Genomic DNA, 18236 nt, shown 5'->3' with positions numbered 1-18236 from the left:
CTATTTTATGATATGATATTATGTAGAAAGGCAGCGCTAAAATGTTTCTTGTACAGCAACCCAATCAAGCTATTACCTTTCAATCCACCCTAAATAACACCTACTTGCACATCATTTTCATATTTTCATTGGCTATTAACTCATATGGTTTAGTTGTGCACTGAGGAAATAAACAAAAAATAAACTCTTTAACAGCTGCTCTCTACCCCCTAGTGCTGAGCCCTTTTTTGGCTATTTTGGATAGTGCACACTTAAGTAGCCATAACTATTTGTCCATATAAGGTATCCACACCAAATTTGTCTTCTGTTTTTCCAACATCTTGGGAATACTAAATGTAACCAAGGTTTGCAGATTCCATTGGAGGGCATCAAGAAAATAAGCAAACTATAGCTAAAATTTGAGTTTTGGGGGAAAAAATTAAAGGAATGCTCTGGTTAAAAGTATTTGCTTTTATTTCCTAAAATAGCTTCAACGCATGGTTTGCTGTGCTAAAGTCACAGTCTTATCAGCTAGCAGAAACACGCACAGCCGAGTAAAAAACTTTTTTTACCACAGTTTTGGCATTTTTCAAAAAGGTAGCCCATTTTTTGTGCTCTCAACCTTCTTCCAGTCTGTGGTTGATACTAGTGTGAAACCCATGGCTGATTCAGAAAATATATAAACTTATAAAAAGAAGAAGAAATTCCATATTCAGCAAGGGGTCATACGTATATATCCCTTAAGGTTTTCCGAAAGAAGCTAACTGTTGAAAGAAAGAAATATTGAAAATTAGTAGAAAAAAACTGCCATTTGTGACAATGTTTTCATCTGCAAATTTTTGTCAAAATAGCTGATTTACAAAAGCAATATACCATTACATTTGCTGGACTCTTCTGATTGCAAGGATATATAGGGTTTCTAGGTTCCCCGAGAACCCAAGGTACCCAGAGTCAACAGCTGCGATGCACTGCACAATGTTTTTTCATTGTGTACCGAGTTCAGATCAATTCATATGCTGAAATATGTCGAGAGAAATATCGGTATCAAGAAAACCTATGTTTTTCCGAAATGGGCACAAGATATGGAGTTTAAGAGCAGTATATATTTGTACATCTATGAACTTGTGGGTACCTGTACCAGCATATGAATAGGAGGGTATTTTTCAAAACATCTTCTTTATTATAGAATAACTCACAATTGAAAAGCAGAAATGCAGTGAAATACAATTGGTATTAACATATGTTCTACTATTCTATGCTCCAGCATGTCTTCTGATTAAAATGGAACCTCACTTGTCTGGCGAGTCCGAAAGTCTGCAACAGGAATTGGGTCAAAACACAGCATGGGTGCATCACATTTTTCACTGAAAAGAGACCCTTTTTTCCAATGTGTGTAGCTGTAGGTTTTGGACCTTAAGTCAGTTAGCACATAGGGAAACCTAGCAAATATGCACATTTCTCAAACCAAGACACATACAGGTATCAATGGAGGGGTCACTTGCATGGCTCTCACCAGGATTTTTACCCAGAATCCCTTGCAAACTTCATAATTTGATTTGAAAAAAATAAAATTTTTCCTCAACATGGATACATCACATTTTTCCACTCAAAGATGACCTTTTTTGTAAAGTGGGTAGCTGTGGATTTTGGACCCTAGCTCAGCCAGCTCCAAGTGAAACCCAGCAAAGTTCTATATTTTTGAAAACTAGACACCTGGGGGAATCCAGGGTTGGGTGACTTGCATGGCACTCGCCAGGTGTTTTTTTTACCCAGAATCCCTTGCATGCCTCAAACTTTAACTAAAAACACATTTTCCTCACATTTCTGTGATGGAAAGTTCTGGAATCTGCAGGGAGCAGAAATTTCTTTCCACATAGCATTCTCCCAAGTCTCCCGAAAAAAAAATGTACCTCACTTGTGTGGGTAGGCCTAGTGCCCATGTCAGGAAATGGTCCCGAAACCCAACATGGATACATTAAATTTTTTCACTCAAAACCGACCCTTGTTTTACAAAGTGGGCAGCTGTGGATTCTGGCCCTAGATCAGCTGGCACCTAGGAAAACCGAGCAAACTTGCAAATTTTTTAAAACTATTCAAGCAGGGGAGTCCAGGGATGGGGTAGCTTGCTTGGCTCTCACCAGGTAATTTTACCCAGAAGCCTTTGCAAATGTCTAACTTTGGGAAGAAGCACACATTTTTCTCACATTACCCTTTCGGAAAGTTCTGGAATCTTTGAGGAACCACAAATTTCCAATCACCCTGAGTTCTCACATGTATCCCGATCAGATCAATATGGGTGGGCCAAGAGACCACGACACAAAAGGCCCTACAGCTCTACATTGATAGATAAGGAATAGGGGTAGCTCCTATATTTGGGGCCATTCTGTAGTGCCACAAACGCAAACCTATTAACCAGAGACATTTTGAAAACTGTACAAGCAGGGGAGTCCAGAGTAGTGTGCCTTGCATGGATTCCACAAGGTTTCCTAAATTCAAGGCTCGGGAAACCTCAACATTTGGCTGAAACTAAGTTTTTTCCTTCCATTTCTGTGATGGAAAATTCCAAAATCCACAGGAATCCAGACAAATCCTACCACCCTGCATTACTCCACTTTTGCCAATAAAAATGCAGAGTGGTAGGAAACCTGTGGCCTCCTGCAGATTCCAGATCTTTCCATCACAAAAATGAAAGGAAAATGTGGGTTTCTTACCAAAGTTTGACGTTTGCTGGGGCTTCTGGGTAAAATGACCTGATGAGAGCCATGCAAGTTACGCACCCCTAGATATTTAGTGTTAAAAAATGTGCAGGTATGCCTAGGTGTTGGCTGAGCTTGGGCCCAAAATCCATAGCCACCCACATTGCAAAAAAAGGTATGGTTTCATTTTTTTCCTTTTTTTTTAAAACTCCAAGTTCATCGTACAAAGTATTGCAAACATGTATGCAACTTTGCTCTCCAGAGTTTAGACAAGGATAAATAACTAGGATGGCACCTTTACGGCTTGTATACATTCCATAAAAGGTCTGAAGGCTCAGAACAATGGACATAGAAAATAGAGCATCACCCATTTGTCTTTTGCCCTCACCTTAAGTCCTGATCCCCTTTGTATACACCATGCTTCCCACACCATTTCCCTCTTTCTGGGACATTCCCTACTCTGGTACACCACTCTCTCTGCCACGAGGCACCAGTCAAATCTATTTTCCTGTCTTCAATGCTGGGGGGATGGTCTTACTCCAACTGCGGGCTATATTACGATAATGCCAACCAGATCTTGTAAAACCTCGGTAAAAAAAAAAGATATGTTTTCACTGCATAAATGTGATGAGTCAGTTGTGTTTTTAGCATTATACAATCATGGGCGTGAGGGCCACAACTAAAATTGGGCTCAGTTTTTATGTGGAGACATGTGGGGATGCTGGGTGGTTGTCAATTTGTGGATCGAAACAGATAACCATTATTTCCAACACAAACTGTAAATAAATTAGTAATGTTAGCCATGTACAAACTTTCAAGGTTTGTATGGCATTATGGGAAAGTGAACAAAATCAATGCAAGCTACAATACGCTGGACACTTCTGGGTGTTTAGATTTAAAAAAAATTAGAAGTTCTTAAGGTCATATTTACATTTTGGCTGACAAAGAAGGCTCTGTCGCTCTGGCGGAGAACTTAACATCTGCCATTCTGCAACTACTTCGCCTGCAAAATTAAAATGAGCGCCAAGCTAGCGGTCAATTCGAAAACATTGACAGGAGCTGCCTTCACTGTGGTTTCCATCAATGCCTTTTTGCATTTGATGCACTGCTGCATCAATATGACGGAGCCATTCCAATAAAAAACTTTTTTTCAATTTTCAGAAACCAAGGGCCACATGCATCAAAAGAAAAACCGGTCGCAAATAGCCCCTTTGCGACCGGTATTTTTGCATTTAGGATGCATCATCCCAAATGCAAAAATCGCAATTTAAGTGATCTCTAAATTGTGATTACTTAATTTGCGATTGCATTTAAGGAATCGCAAATTAATATTCTTTAAATGCAATGCATTAAAGTAAAACATTTAGTGATTTCGCTAATAGGAGTCGCAAATTACCATCAATTTGTACTTGTTTAATTAGCTAAAACTTTGAAAAATGTCCTAAAGTGCATTTTTCAAAGGTCTATTTTACACATATACTCAAATGCAGATTTCAGGGGTGCAACAGGGTATCCTTTTGGAACCCTTGCACCCTTGAAATTGCATTCCCAATTTGCGAGTACCTATTGGGTGCTCGCAAACTGTGAATGCAAGTATTATTCATTCCTATGGGCCTCTAATTGCAATTTCTGAACATTCCTTAATTGCGACTCGCAAATTGCAAGTCGCAATTAAGGAATGTTTAGCAATTTCTACATGCATAGGCTTTTGCGATTCCTTAATTGTGATTCCTTAATAATTGCAATTAAGGAATCGCAATAGCCTACCTTGATGCATGTGCCTCCAAATCTTTAAGCCAAATTTTCTTTTTGAGAAAAAAAGCTTTCCCTCTCACCATGGGAATTATCTCCCATGTCAATGGGGGGCATTAGACAGTTTTCACTGCTCCTTACCACCATGGTTTTCCAGGTGATGACAGGGGGAAACATCCTTTAGGATGAAGCCGGAATTACGCTGTGCCTTCACAGTGCTGGCAATAGAGCAAACACATCTTTAGCACGCATTCGTTCAGCATGCAAGTCGTTACAAGGACTTGCTTTAGGGGGGCTCATTGGTGGAATGGTATTATATTTAAAGTCCAACACCTTCCCTACTGTTGCGCAGACTGGAGTTGGAATAGTAAATTAAACTATTCCAAAATTCAGGGCCCCCTAAGGGAAGTCGTTATAATGACTTAGGTGCTGAATGAATGCGTGCTAAAGACACGTTCGCTCAAATGACATGTTAAGAAGGCATGCATGCTAAATGCATGCGGAATACCATCATACATTCGGTGATGGGTAGTGAAAACTGCAATGTATGTCTGCACATCTACAATAGGTGGGCAGACATAGAGGTCAGCCGCAGATGGCCCGCACTCAGTCGGGACATGGGATAGGTGCAGTCATGCCAGAGATGGAGTAGCTTTCCCCATGGATACACCATGCATATTAGTTGGTCAGATCATTATCTTAACCATAAGAATACTCTATCGCTATTGGGACAGAGTATAATTGCTGCCAAAAGTATTATAAATGTGGTACAATTTTTTTTAAGTTAATCCACCACTTACAGAGGTTGGTTTTAGTAACTCCAGAAATGCTAGCTTCAACTGCCTCCATTTTGAACAATACCAAACACATGCCTAGCAAGCATTTACTAATGACTCTCATTTTAGCCACATGCAGCTCAGTAAGACATGTCTTACATGCGTCTTTAGCGCACTCACTGCAATAAGGAAAACATGTTGGGGAATACTGCCTAAATACCCTAAAGAGCACATCATAAACTACGAAGGACTTTAGTTTTTGACACATAATGTAGTCAGTGAGAACGTAGCATAAGTATACTGTTATGTGCAGGGCTATGATTGTAATACACTTGTCATACAGTAACCTGAAAATATATTAAGTTCTGATGGAGGATGAACATGGCAAGCAGGATAAACATTTTATGCATACATGTAGCGTTCGGTGCAGAGTTTTCTGTGATGTAATGATTTTTTTTAATGCAAAAATAACAGTTGATGGACAGAATGCAGAACAATGTCATACATTCACCACAGTACAGAGATCTGGGCCTAAATCCATCGTTTTTTTGCTCACCATGCCATTCCAGTTTGAACCCAGCCATACGCAAATCAGTCTTGACCCTGTGCCCCATGGGAACAGTCCAGCCCGAACTGCCAAGCCAGGTCCTCCCTGGACTGGAAACAAGCATCCTAGGACCGGTTTCGGGCTTTCAGCCCTCTTCAGCCAGGATAGCTTGATTCCAGTGGCATGGAGAGCACAGGACTCACGTCTGAGCATACCCGTCCCACTCGGGGTGACAAATGCAAAAATAACAGTTGATGGACAGAATGCAGAACAATGTCATACATTCACCCCAGTACAGAGATCTGGGCCTAGATCCATCGTTTGTTTGCTCACCATGCCATTCCAGTTTGAACCCAGCCATGTGGGAAGGGTATGCCCAGACGTGGGTCCCATGCTAACTAAGCCACTGGAGTCAAGCTATCCTGGCTGAAGACGGCTGATAGCCAGAGACCGGTCCGAGGATGCTTGATTCCGGTCCAGGGCAGACATGGCTTGGCAGTTCGGGATAGACTGTTCCCATGAGGCACAGGGTCAAGACTGAATTGCATATGGCCATGTCTGAACTGGGGTGTCTTGGTGAGCAAAATAATGATGGATTAAACCCAGATCTGTGACTGGGGGTGAATGTTTTGCCATTGTGCAACATTCCGTCCATCATCTTGTGTGTTTTTATGATTTGTTTTAAAGCACACTATCACCCGAGAGGGTATCCTGTCACCAACACAATAGCAGTCAGGGCTAATCCATGGACCAAACTAGGAGAAGAACAAAATTTACAGCTTTGTGCTGAATGCACTCATTTTAGAGTTGGTGCATATGTGCAGAGGCAGGTCATTCCACCCTTTTGGAGCCCATTAGAAGTCTATTCTACTTCTTCTTGTCCTGCCTGTGCATTGAATGTGCATGAGTCCGACTCAGCAAAGGAGTCTGAAATCCGAGGCGGTAATGAGGTATGCTGGACCAGTGCTGTATAAGGCTTTGAATGTGTGTTTCAGGAGTTTGAAAAGAGCTGTGGATGATGTGACAGTGAAGCTGTTTGAGGTGCAGAGTATGTGTGTGTTGAGACGTTGAAGGAGGAGGCTGCCTGCTGCATTCTGTATGGTTTGGAGCCCTCTGCTTAGTTGAGTGAGGGAGTAATTCATTATCGGGTTGAGTGTGGGGCCAATGGGTTTGAGTCTGTAGTTGAAGAGGAAGTGATGGCATGTGTCTGTATTACTTTGACTAACTGCCTTCTAACTATGCAATATCCCTTTGAAAGCATGCCTAACCTAGGCTTCTCCTACCCGTTTGTGTCTCTGTCTTCATAAAAGTCCTGACTTATCCTGTATACTTGCCAAGTGAGCGTATACTAACGCCTTCCGTCTCTAGCTACTTCAAGCTCAAGAAAATGTATCTTTCAGGAGCCTTCAGTGCACTCAGTGTGCTAAACCCAACTCCTTCCAGTTTGTGGATGCAAGTTAGGATGTCTGAGAATGTACTTGATGCCTACATTCCTTGAACTGAGTGGGAATATCTACCTATGAAACTAAGGCAAACATGCTGAAGAATACTGTCTAAGTTCCCTATAGTAATTAGCCAAACAAATGTCCTGTTGGATTCATGCACCCGCACTTCTACTTTTGTTTCAAAGTGTGAAAATTAAATTAATAACTTTTTAATGGCCAATGTTATTGAAAAAGTGTACTGGAAACAATATCTTGTATGAGAATTGTTTTAACATTTTTAATATAAGGACAGTATACATTTCATTTGGTATCTAAATTAGTGCAGACGATGCTGTGCTCAATAAGTGAACAAATATATATACAACAACATACAACAAGACAGTGAACAGATCCCAAGGTTGCATAGATTTTTATAGCAAACAAACTTAAGCGGAGATCATGTATGTTCATACATGGTATCTCCAGACAAATCGTAACATGTTTTGAAACAACTTAGGAAGGGGATGTCAACATTTCAACCTGTTGTAAGTCTTTGGGTATCATCAGAACAAAAAGTGTCTGACTAAAGTTCCCTAGAAAATGTGAACTCTTGGAACCTTTAATAAGGCATGCTGTAAGCAATACGTGCAAGAATACTTCAAGACAGAGTCTGCAATGTATGCCAGGCTGATTGGTAAGTTGACAGTTCTGCTGTGGTAAACAATTTATTCAGGAGAAATACACATTTGCACTGTGTAGAGAAAGTGGTCACATCTACACATACAAGAGTATTCTTAGACAAAGCCAAGAAAGCAAAATAGGCCTCCCAGGTTCCTTAGATGGTTCTGTAGTGGTTAATTGATGACTCAGGAAAAGCATACCTTTGCATTGTGTCATGTCTCTCCATGATCTGCAATCATGTTGATGGTAGCAACGAGTAAATGTTTTGGTGAATGAGTCCCACAGGACCTTTGTTAAGACTTATTACACTTACTCTAGTTCTCATGGGAATTCAGGGTGGTCCTTGTGTTGTATACATTAGTTCCCTAAAAAGTACTTCAAAATCTAGCCAAGACTTTACATTTTTGACACATTAGGGACTCATTGACTAGCTTATGGTCAGTTCTCCATTATGAGCCGTTTGGGGGTACCATAATGCACTTGTCCCTAAGTTCCTCAAGTAGAGGAACAAAAATTCTACCGCTGCTTGCCTTGTGAATTAGTAGCCCATGGAATGTAGGTATCCGTGCACAGCCATTGAAATGTTTTACCTTACGGCGGCTCCACTTCAGTCAATTTCCCAATACTTTACTTTTATATGGTACAACATAAAGCAGATAAGAAAACACAGGGCTGGCGGAGATGGGCACTGAGGACAGTAAACATGATTCTCCTGACACTTTCCTTGCTTAGAGCAGACTCTACAGCAACAACATGGTTGAGTCTTTTTAGGAATGTGGTCGGCAAAGTGTTGATCCTGTAGCCTTGCCACATTCTCCAGAGCATATGACCTGGTGGCTGCTGCTTCTGCAGCAGCAAAACGTTCAATCACGGTCAACTGAAATACAAGGAAAGATATGAGGCTTCCTGTGATGGTCTGACAATAAAGAACATATGTATTGTTTGTTGCCATCTGAATCAGGTGGGTAAACAGCTTCTTATGCCAAGTGCAAGTTTTACAACTCGCATTGCATGGCTAAGGAACTTGCCCATTCTTATCCACTCCCCCATATGTTTGTTGCAATCAAGTATACAGGCTGACTTGTGAACTTCAGCCGTCTGACCCCAAACCGGGATGGAGGAAGTGCTCTCATCATGAATTATAGTGAGCACGTCCACAGCAAGTCTATCCGAGAACTTGACTGCGAGCAGTTTATTGGAATGCAACTCATGTTCTGGGATTTTTCGAGCTTCTTACAAACCAGCTCCTGTGGGAATTTATTACGGTGACAACTAACTGTACTGCATGCAACCGTCCTAGCTTTGTACAGCACACTGAATATCTCTCATCCTATATAGAAGTTGTACACTCAAAGGTAAGAACCTTTGTGAAGGAATGGCTGGATAAGGTCCTATGTAGTCTTTCCTGTGACTCCTAGTGTGAGAGGGCACCCTAGAGGGTTTACATATAGCCAGTAGAGCTCTATTACAGCATGTACAACATGATGCCTTGGCTAGCTCTTTGCTAGCAATGGACTGCCTGAACAGCAGCCACCCTTGTACAGGATCAAGGACAAATTGATGGCTATACTTTTTCTGTAAACCTGGCTCCATGACAGGCCGAATTTTAAACCACCTGCCATGGTCTGGTAGGTCCTGGGGAAATGCAGCAGAATAGTCATTGAAATGCTGAAATTGCAAAACTAGATCTCTGTTCATGTACAGTGCGAAGATGGGTGTTACCGAAACAGTGCCAGTAGACCAGTAGGACTGCAAGTTTGGTTTGTTCACTAAACCCATTTTGAGCGTAAAACCCCAAAAAAACGTCAACTCCTCAAGTGAACGTGGAGTCCACTGGTGTGCCCTATAATGAATCATTAGAGTGCCTCCATGCTCCCTCAGAAATTGTTCGGCATGCAATTTGTTTGCTGCACAATTTGCTCAAGGAAGTCGACATCCAAAAAGAGATGGAAGCAGTCAATTGGCAAAAAATTGCCAGTATGGACTTGACATCCAGTGTAGCCGGTCAACGCCGGAATTTGGGGCTAAACTAAATGGGGGGCTGCCAAGAGAGCACTCCGTCTGTGCTTGCCACCACATGTGCCCACTCTCTTGATAATTTACCCTGCTACAGTCGCTCTGCTGCACAGACTGTGCTTGTAAAGGGGCAGCACAACTTCCATCATGTCCCTCAGAATCCCCAGAAGGCGAGTCGTCAGATGTAACGCTGACAACTGAAATCACTTCCAAACAAAAAACAACAGATGATCCTTTTCAGCCCTCCCCAGTGTCAGCTAATGGCTGACACCCTCACTGGGGAGGGGTGAAGTCGTCGGCCATTGTCTGATGGCCACAAAAAAAAGAGTTACTGAATGGACTGTTCTGTCAAGACCATAACGATGTACGTAGCAAAGAAAATGCAGCAACCAACGTTGTAATGTTTCAAAACACATTCCTCCAGTCGGGAAGCTAAACAAAATTGTAAGTTTACACATAGAGAGACAGACTGTGGCTGCAGCTAAATTTCCATGATTTTCTAAAAGCAATGAAAAACATTACTCGTGCACAACATTTAAGCATGCACTTTCAATATTGTGGCCTAGTTATGTCATGTAAGTTAAACCTATATAAAGCATTATGTTTCTAAATAAAATTAATTTTCCACAACACTAAAGACCAAATGTATTATTTTTTAGTGCAAAACAGTGTCCAAAGTTGCTGGACTTTGCTACAAACGGGGGAGAAAACAACGCAGAGATATATTTATTAAAAATGGATTGCTACAGCTCACCACCCCAGTGATGGCACACTAACAAGCTGCCTAGTGCCACGCACACGCTTTTCACCATGGTGCAGAGATGTGTGCTTGCTGTTTAACATAGGATTTGTTCTGGAAGCATACCCTTCCAATAAAAAATCCTATGCCTAGGTGAATTTTGAAACATTCCATACATTGTATGTGGTGCAGTGCAAAGTTGCCCACTCTTTTGACGTCACAGATAAGCCTGATAATAACATTATGACACTTAAAAATTGAACATTAATTTTGCACGTGATTCTCAGACGACACCTGGAAGTGTGCACATGTTGTGTATGGCACCACTACTGTGCAGAGTTTTTACTGTACAATTTAGTGATGCAAATAGAAAACCTGCTAATGTGAAAAAAACGTTCTTAAGCAATTAACCTAGATGCTGTTTGCACTAAATCAAAGAGCATTGAATAAACAAATGACCTGGAAATAATAGAAATGATGTGGATTAATAGAATGACCAACATGTAATAATAATGTACAAGCTTCACATTAATTAGGAGATTTTGAGTAACGCATGTTATATTACGAAAATAAATCATGTGTAAATCCTTTCAAACCATCCTCTGTATTTACAATGCACTTCATGGTTGAACTAATAATCTGTGTAATGCTAATGTGGTGCAAAACTGTCATGACAGCACCATGAAGGTGAATTTAGGATATGGTGATCTATAAGTATATAGATTTCTAATCTAGCAGAAACAAAATTGAAATGTTAATGTATACATATATGTTACGTGTGTACCTTTCAATGCAGTCTCACCTCACATTGGTGGTTAGTTGATACTTTACATCATTCTTTGTGTGAACCAAATGCACTAAGATATTTATAATATCTAGGTGTTTGAATGCAATTGCATATTAATTATACATCTTTGAGTTTAAATGTGTTAATTCTACATTCGCTCTGAAGGACTGAAGGTTTATTGATGTTTTCCCATGTGAACTATTGTTTTTGCTGACTTGCTTTCTTGCAAGTGCTCTCACTACTCGACTTATTTAGATACTTTGTGTGTTAGAGGTAGATACATGGCCTGTGAAAGAGGCCTTGGTAATGGCACACAAGAACTCTGAGCAATTTGAATAAATCCATTTTGGGGTGTCCAGTGTATGGGAAAGGACTGACGTTCCCATGTCTAGTGTGCATTTATAACCTGATGTTTCTACCTGTACCTTGGGAACCGTGGACATCGAACCACTGACTTCAGATGATAATGATGTGCAGGGGCGGCTCCTCCACTAGGGCGGGGGAGCGTTACCCCACTGCTTTCTCACAGTACGAGAAGCAGAAACATAAAATGGTAATAACTTTCAGTTATTACCATTTTATGATTGGTTGCGGGCGGGCGGGTAGGCAGGGCTGCTCTGCAAGCGGGGAAGGAGTGGTGTGCCCACTCTTGCCATGAGTGCATCTGGGGCCGACCAAACCAATCATTCCTACTCCATGCAGGCTTCAATGCAGCCTACATGGAGAACATGGCCTCCCCATAAGCACCTGGCTGGGCACCGTCCCGACCAATCACAAGGCTGCTTGCAACATTGTGATTGGAGTAGCGGAGGGAGCCTGGCTGCCTGCTTCCTGTTCCTGCTGGAGGCAAGAGAACAGGAGCCAAGAAGACGCGGAACCCGGCAGACGGAAAGGTAAGTTTAAATTATTTTTTTTTTATTCTAATATTAAACTCTCTGCGCAACCTTCCCTGTGACTCCCCCTCCCTGCATGACCCCCCCTGCACCAGTCAACCCACTTGCGAGCCATGCCAGCTGCGACTGCAAAAAAGAAGGCATCACCTATGGATTAATGAAGTATAATATATCGTTTCTTGGTTTGTGAAAGAGATATTCCCTTTTACTCCTATTTTTGCTGACGGCAGGAAAACCCATTTGAGACTAACTTTGGACTTTCCATCTTGGCTGAACCGTCTTGTGATCTGCCATCCTAGCAGAGCTTTCCTTGGGCTCCTTGGCCAAACCAGATTTTGCAGATGCCCTGGAGAATTTCCCCTTGATCCTTTTCTAGCCTTTCATGATCCCATTGTCCCTTACCTATGGACTTTGAGAACTCTAGACCATCTGCTCCTTTGAACTCTGTTCTGGGTGTAGATTCACGCTAAAATTGGTTCTGACTCATTGAAGACTTTTGATTGAGCTTCTAAAATGATTCAGTGGGTACCCATCATTCGATTCTGGCTAATTCCTATCATTGTCAATAGATGTGCTTTATCACTGAATTCTGAGTACTCTTGTATCTTATTGTGTGCCTAGAGAATAACGTTAATGCATATTAAACACCATCTGAGATTATTCTCTGAATTTCAAGAATTAATACTCTTGTTCTTAATTGCAATTGCAGAATTACTGGTTTGTTTAATCCTTGTATGCCTTAATTTCTTTAGGAGGCTAGGCTTTCCTGTAGCTATTTTGTATTTTGTATAATGTTGCCCTGGGAGTGATTTATCTGAATCTGAATACTAATCTGAAATAAACACCATTGTATTTGGCTCACGATTCCTGATCCTCATTGTGTAGCCAAGTGGTTGCACTATTAATTGAAGATGCACCACTAACTCTCTCACCCCTCAGTGTGCACGGAGCAAGATCCATCAGAGGATCAAAAGTAAGTAAGAGGGGTAAATCCCTACCCCAGTATGTAGGCCTGGTAAATGCTGAATCTGATGGACGCGTGCTGTAGAGTGCAGCATACATGCAATGTATGGAACGTTTAGAGAAATAGACACATTTTTCTATGTTAGCACCTACTTCAAGGAGATGTTATCTTTTACTCAAAGCCCGGACTGTCTTAAGAAATCCAATGTTGTAGCAAAAACTATGGGTGCTTGCACTAATATGCTCACAGGAAATTCAAATAACTCCCACAAAGTGGAGATGAACATTATTTACTCTAAGGAAACTGCACTTTTGCAGAGCAAAACACATTTTCTACTAAAAAGTAAACCAGTTGCAAGATTTTGTGTTGCTTTGTATCACTATGCAGGCAAAGCTAAATTTGGCCCGATGTTCCTATTAACCTCTCTCAACTGTCAAAATAGAAAAGAGGCTGTTTTTAATGAGAAACTTCATCATAGCAGGAAATTCGAAAGTCCTCTCTCTGTAGGGGGGGTGGTTGGCCCACGCCTTACAAGCTCTCTGAATTTCAAAATATTGATTTTACTACTGTAATACTCAAGAGCGGTATGGTGGAACTTTAAAGAAAGTTTAAATGAGCATAAAAGTGTTTTTTTTAGTTAAGTTGATACAAGATCATCGAGAAATAGGTAGAAAGAAATGGGAGTAAAAGTAAGGGAAGAGGTGCCAGGTGGTACAGTGGTCAGGCTACTGCTAAGAGCAGATACAGGTGGAAAAAACACCAATCGCCCCTCTCCCTTCCTTCAAAATATATACAAGTCGAGGAAAAACTGAAATATAGCTCTTCAATGTTTTACAAACTATTATAATACATGCCATTTTTGTTTTAGATGTCTGGCACTGGGCCCATCCCAAGGATGCCCAGATAAATAAACGAATGAACGCTATTCATGGCATATAAACAATCCGTTTTTAATGTAAGAACCCACCATTTCGGCCAGGGTGGTTGACCTTGAATCTGGGGAGCTGGGTTCGACGCTGATGATCTCGTGTTTCTGGGCAAATCACTTAATCTCCCCGTGCCTAAGAACAAAAAAATTAATGTGTTCTCATGTAATGCAACTGGTGCTATGCAAAGCGCTCTGATACATGTGCTATATAAAACTCTGTAGAAAAAAATAATGTTTCTTGTAGCAATTGGCCTATGCTTTTTTTGTCAGAAAGATAGCTCAGCGAGTTACGAATTCGCTGCTGAAAGTTTCTGCATAAGACCCAAGTATAATAAATTTGAATTTCCAGGAGGGATATTTCATATTGGCATCTTTCTTGTCTCAGCCAAACCACTACAATCTCATTGAGTGATATCAAAATCAACTATGTACAGCAATATTAACTGCAACATCGTACAATTATGTGCCATGCAAGAAAGAACGCCATTAAAGCACGGTCAAACTAACCAAATTTTTTAGGTTAGGAAATGTGACTATGTTGCTGCAGCATCTGTTTCCTGCATTTATTTTTAAAAATTGAAAAATACTGCAATCAGGTCTTCATTTTAGTGTCTCTCTATAAAGTAAACTATGATTACGGATAAGGATAGCATAGAAAACAAGCATTGCCAAGTCAATCGGTTTGGAGTTAGCCCCCAGACTTTTGGCTTTGTCAACTCTTTTGTTTTGTCATGGTTTATGTAAAATTTTATTTTTTGGAGAAACTGGCCCTCGTCAATCTAAAAAAATAAACATTGCCTAAAAGTAAAGACATGTTTCTGGTATCAAAAAGCACAAATTGACATGTTCCCTGCATGCAAGATTTGCTTTTAAAATGAAAAAATACTGAAATTAGGACTTTACGGCCCACTGCAGAACCGGTTGTAGTACAGCCTGTCACTGAAACCGCAATTGTATTTCCCTCCGGTTTGTTTTATTTATTTTCCCAGTCATTCATCGCAATAGTAATGATGTCAGTGGGGCAGGAAGTTGTGACAGCCTAATGGCTTCCTGCCTTGAAAATAAACATGGCGTCGTCACCTTGGCGTGTATTTTCGCTGAATATCTTCGCCTGTGCGATCAGTGAGCAACAGGAGACCATCACAGTGTGATAATGATTCATTTCACAGTTTCTGTCTAGCTTCCCAGCGAAGGCCTCGGTATTAAAAAACAAAAGTTTGATTTTCTGATAACATTTAATAAAATTCTAACCAACCTTTTGGACAGGAGAGCTGAGACACTTCCGACTGACCATTCTATCCACTGGAGATTTATATTAGGAATAAAAACGAAAATAGGTTAAATTAAAAGGATGATTATCATTTTTTCACCAACATTCCTATACATTTATACATTTTCCACCTGATTCGAGGGCCACCCATCTCTTGCCAGCTGCACCTGATAAAAAGGAACCCATACACAAAAGGGCGAATTTATGAAAACTTTTTTTTAGATGAAGGTCATGCGTTTTTTCCCTTGCCTCTGGTGTCCCTGGGGCATCACAATATCAAAGTTAGATTTACCAAGCAGTGCAAGGCCATGTTGCTCTGTAAATCTAGAGTAACGTAAGGCAACGCAAGTCGCTGCCTTGCGTTACCCTGCCCTGGGAATGCGTTTCATGGGTGGAGGGCAGCAGCGGCTCCTCCGTTAAGGCAGAGGAGTGTTGCCCAATTGCTCTCCGAGCAGTGCAAGAAGGAAAAATAAAATGCTGATAACTGTTAGAAATGGGGATCTCTCGTTTTGCTAAGGCTTGCGCCAAAGCCAGGCAGAGACCACCACTCTAGTCAGGGAAAGGGAGTTTCATGCCAAAGATAACCCCTGCTCACCCCCATGGTAGCTTGGCACGAGCAGTCAGGCTTATCCTGGTGGCGATGTGTAAAGCATTTGCACAACACACACAGTAAGAACATACTAGGCACACCACAAACGGAACTCCACACAAGGTTATACATAAAAATAGACTTTGTATTATTATAAAATACATTAGATGGTAATCACACAATATTCACTGTGCCAACTGGCACTGGGCAATATTTACAGGGGATTATTTACACATGACAGGGCCACATGGGCCACTGTAAGAATCATCACTTGGTAAAAATAGTAAAAGTCAGAACATATCATAATCTTAGAACACAACCAGTAACCACTGGCAGACACTATACTCAGCATCAACCTGTAACATAAATCATATCATGCACAGTAACACATAAGGCGAGAAATCTATTCTGCACCAACCTCATAAGCCTAAAACGTAGCTTTGAAGAAAAAGATGGGGGCGAAGGAGTGCGTCTCACTCCTGAATTCAAGACATGTCCCCTAAAAGAGAGACCTAAATGGTGCAGCTGCCCACTACTTGCTGGGCAGCTGGAAATAGGATATTGAGGCATGGGCTCTTAATGGCCCTTTAAAACAATATGCAAAACGTTGGAGCCACGCACGGGCTCTAGAACTGATGGGGCCAAAACGTTGGAGCCACCTTGGCTCTAAAAATAATCAGGTCCCATGGAGCACACTGGCTCCTGAAGTAATCCGGCCACAATAAAGAAAAATAATTTGCCCCCAAGTACTGTGGAGCACACTGGCGCTTTAAAAGTAATTAAGGCCAAGTTTTGGAGCCACACGGGGCTCGGTAATTAAGTAATGCGATGTTTGAGCCTCCGGGGCTCTGACAACAACTATGCCCCCTAAACAATAAAGCATGGGCCCCTCTGGGCCCGAGTAAACAATTATGGCCACGTGGGAGCGGCCCACTGACAGACGGGGCTGCTCTGACTGCAAAAATAACACTGTGCCTCGAACAGGCATCATCAATAGTCTGCACGGAGCCCCCAAGGCCTTCTCCTCTCACCGGACTGTTGTCTTCTGGTGGGGGGTCCTCTCGAGTGTAGCGGGATGACGCGGGATCAGCAGGAGAGCCCCCCTCTTCCCGGGGACTCTCTCTCTCTGCTTTTTCTGCTACCGCAGGGCTCTCCCTCAAGCATGGGAGCCCTGTGTCACGGACTCGCGCCGGCCTCTTCTCCTCACAGCGCGGGGCTTCCCTCAACCACACGGGAGCCCTGCATAGGATACATCACTCTGGCGCCCTTCTGGCCGGATCTCAGGCCACGCCCATGTCCCGGGTGAGGGGCGCCTGACTTCCGGTGTGGCTGCACGGGCCGCGGCGGTGATTTTCTCGGCAGCAAGAGGGGTAGGCTCCCTTGAGAATAAAAATAACCTTAGAAGCGTGGTGGGCACCCGCGTTCCATCAATAAAGCAAAGTCGCGGGTTGGGCACCCACGCACTAATTAAAATGAAACGGCAAGATGCAGGATGGGCAACTGCTTAAGTAAATAAAATAATAAGCGGGGTGGGCACCCGCCGCTATTGGCATAACGGGGTAATCCCTACAGTGGGGATTCCCTCCTAAAGGGGCTGCAGTGCAGCGCTGCGCAGCCCACGCTCCTCTTCAGCTGGGCAATTAAAGGATAGAGCTTCCAGGCGCTAGATGGCTGCATAAAGTCTTGGTAAAGTTTAAAGCAAAAGCCAAAGGTTCCAGGGCAGAGCTGGGCCCAGGGAGGCAGCCCTCCTGGCAAGTCCTCCTGGGCCCCAGCAGCAGCACGCCCCACAGCAATCAGGAACCAAAGCAGAACAACATCATGAGGTCACAGCCCCTTCTTTTATACACCATTTTCCTTTGTTCTCAAAGTGTAGGCAATGGGAGAACCAGATACAACTGGTTCAGGGGAGCTGTTGAGCACTTTGTTTGGCTCAGCTCACCCTTTCACAGGACAGGCCAGGGACATCAGACGCACCACAGGAGGTGGAGCCAGCATTGTGGAGAGAAGGCACAGCCCTATTCAGGTACCAGGTGCAACTCCTCCCTCCCATCTACATGCAGATCTCCCTATTCACCACTGGGCAGACTCATCCTGGCTCCTGGAACCAGCCACACCATCCAGCACCTGTCACTCACAAGCCAGACAGGCAATTCACATCATACAGCACACAGAAATGGCAACTTCTAAAAGTGGCA

This window comes from Lissotriton helveticus, chromosome 6 (assembly GCF_964261635.1).
Source record: "Lissotriton helveticus chromosome 6, aLisHel1.1, whole genome shotgun sequence".
NCBI lineage: Eukaryota > Metazoa > Chordata > Amphibia > Caudata > Salamandridae > Lissotriton > Lissotriton helveticus.
This window is presented reverse-complemented; position numbering follows the sequence as displayed.